At 35.3% G+C, this 2,141-nt stretch overlaps 1 non-coding gene across 1 annotated transcript; it reads right to left on the bottom strand.

The window, feature by feature from the left end:
- Positions 1 to 495: 495 nt before the first annotated feature.
- Gm22331 lies at positions 496 to 631 on the bottom strand. Its single transcript, XR_003949233.1, has one exon. It is a non-coding gene; the product is annotated as a small nucleolar RNA SNORA68 (small nucleolar RNA).
- Between the last annotated feature and the right edge of the window lie 1,510 nt (positions 632 to 2,141).

The following is a 2,141-nucleotide window of genomic DNA, read 5'->3' as shown; positions in this document are numbered from 1 at the left end:
GTAAAATTTAAATTATATTCATAGACATTTCCCGTAATAGAAATGGAAACTAAATTATAGATCTCTTAAAGCCAAGAATACGGGTCGATGGTGTAGGAATATGCCTGGAAAACGCCATAATTTTGAGCACTAGAGTAAACTCCTCCTTACATGCATTTTTAATCTTTATAGTTTTCTTTTCAGAAAAGGTTTAAAAAATAGCTATATTAGAGGAAATATTAGCTGTGATACCACAAATGCTTAAGAGAAAAGACATAGAGAAAGTAAAATAACAGAAAATACTTAATTATCAACCTATGGTATCTAGTAAAATTGAAGATCAAGATAGACAGCCATTGACAATTAGTAAGAAGCCAGTCTCTATGTAGAGGGGCATGAAATGTGAATGCCTAACTGTCTCCTTTATGCATTGATTAATTAATATCTAATTGTACTTTGATAAAAGGAATTGAGAAATAAAATTAGTTTAAAGACACCAATTTTATTTTTTTCCAGGACTGTAGAACCTACTGATTCACTCTGGGGGGGCACTACACAGCCCCCCCCCCAAAAGCAACAAAGCCCCTTTGCTGTGTGCACCACTGTTAAGACAGCAACTACAGGCAGCACCAGTTCTTGGGATGGGTGCCAGACACCAATTTTAAAAACAAACAAAAACCTGGTGAATTAGATCAAACTGTATATTTTACAGATTAACATCAGAATTGAAATAAGGCAATGTGTTATGTTGAGAATATACTATTTACTATATTTGTATAGGTGATCAAAGGCTATGCTTTCCAACAAATCTGATAGAGTTGCAATCTCAAAAAGAAAATAGGAAAATAAGAAAAACTTGCCCATAAAAGGCAAAACTCAAGGAACAAACAAATGAAGAAAGACAAGAAATGCAAATGACACATAAAACTGATCCCCACCTGCATGAGGACATCTCAAAATATCTGGATAAAAAAAGGAAAGATCATTCATCAGGTCTACAGACTGAAAAACCTTGATTTTAAATGGATATTTGCTGAAGGACAGATGATCAGGACTGTAGTTATGAAGGACCCATCATATCAGTTAACCTTCATAAGAACATTCAGACTATTAAGCTTATGGAATTGATACTTGTTTCTGCTGTAATCATTAAATTACATGAGAAAGAAAACACCTACAATAAATGGTGCTGCTTTAACTGGCTGTCTGTAGGTTGAAAAATAAAAATAGATCAATATTTGTCACCTTGCACAAAGCTTGGGTCCAAGTGAATCAAGAACATAAAAACAGATACACTGAATCTAATAGAAGAGAAACTGGGGAAGAGCTTTGAACTCATTGGCACAGGGAGAAATTTCCTAAACAGAACTCTTATATCTCATATTCTAAGATTAAGAACTGATAAATTGGACCTCATGAAACAGAAAAGATTCTGGAAGGTAAAGGACATATTCAATTACACAAATAAGCATCCTACAAATTGGGGGGAAAAATCTTCACTAACCCCACATCCAATAGAGGGCTAATATCCAAAATATATAAAGAACTCAAGAAGCTAATCGCCAAAATAAAACCAAACAACCCAATCAAAAAAATGGGGTATAGAAGTAAATCAAGAATTCACAACAGAGAAATCTCAAATGGCTGAGAAGGTTGTAAAGAAATGTTCAAAGTCCTTAGTGATCAGAGAAATGCAAATAAAAACGACCCTGAGATTCCACACTACACCAATTAGAATGCCTAAGATCAAAATCTCAGATCACAACACATGGTGAAGAGGATGTGGAAAAAGAGGAACATTCCATTTTTGGTGAGATTGCCAACTGGTACAACCACTCTGGAAATCAATCTGGAGGTTCCTCACACAATTGGAAATTGATCTACCTGAAGATGCAGCAAAACATATTCCTGAGAATGTATCCAAATATGTCCCACCAGGCCACAGGGGCACATGTTCCAATATTGTTCATAGCAGCCCTGTTTGTGATAGCCAGAAGCTGGAAACAATCCAGATGTCCCACAACAGAAGAATGGATACAGAAAATGTGGTTCATTTACACAATGGAATACTACTCATAAGAATGAGGACATCCTTAGTTTTCCAGGCAATGGGATGGAACTAGAAAATATTATCCTAAGTAAGGTAACTCAGACACAAAATG

This window comes from Mus musculus, chromosome 1 (genome assembly GCF_000001635.26).
Source record: "Mus musculus strain C57BL/6J chromosome 1, GRCm38.p6 C57BL/6J".
Classification (NCBI taxonomy): domain Eukaryota; kingdom Metazoa; phylum Chordata; class Mammalia; order Rodentia; family Muridae; genus Mus; species Mus musculus.
The sequence above is the reverse complement of the archived record's forward strand: the minus strand, read 5'-3'. Positions and strand labels throughout refer to the sequence as shown.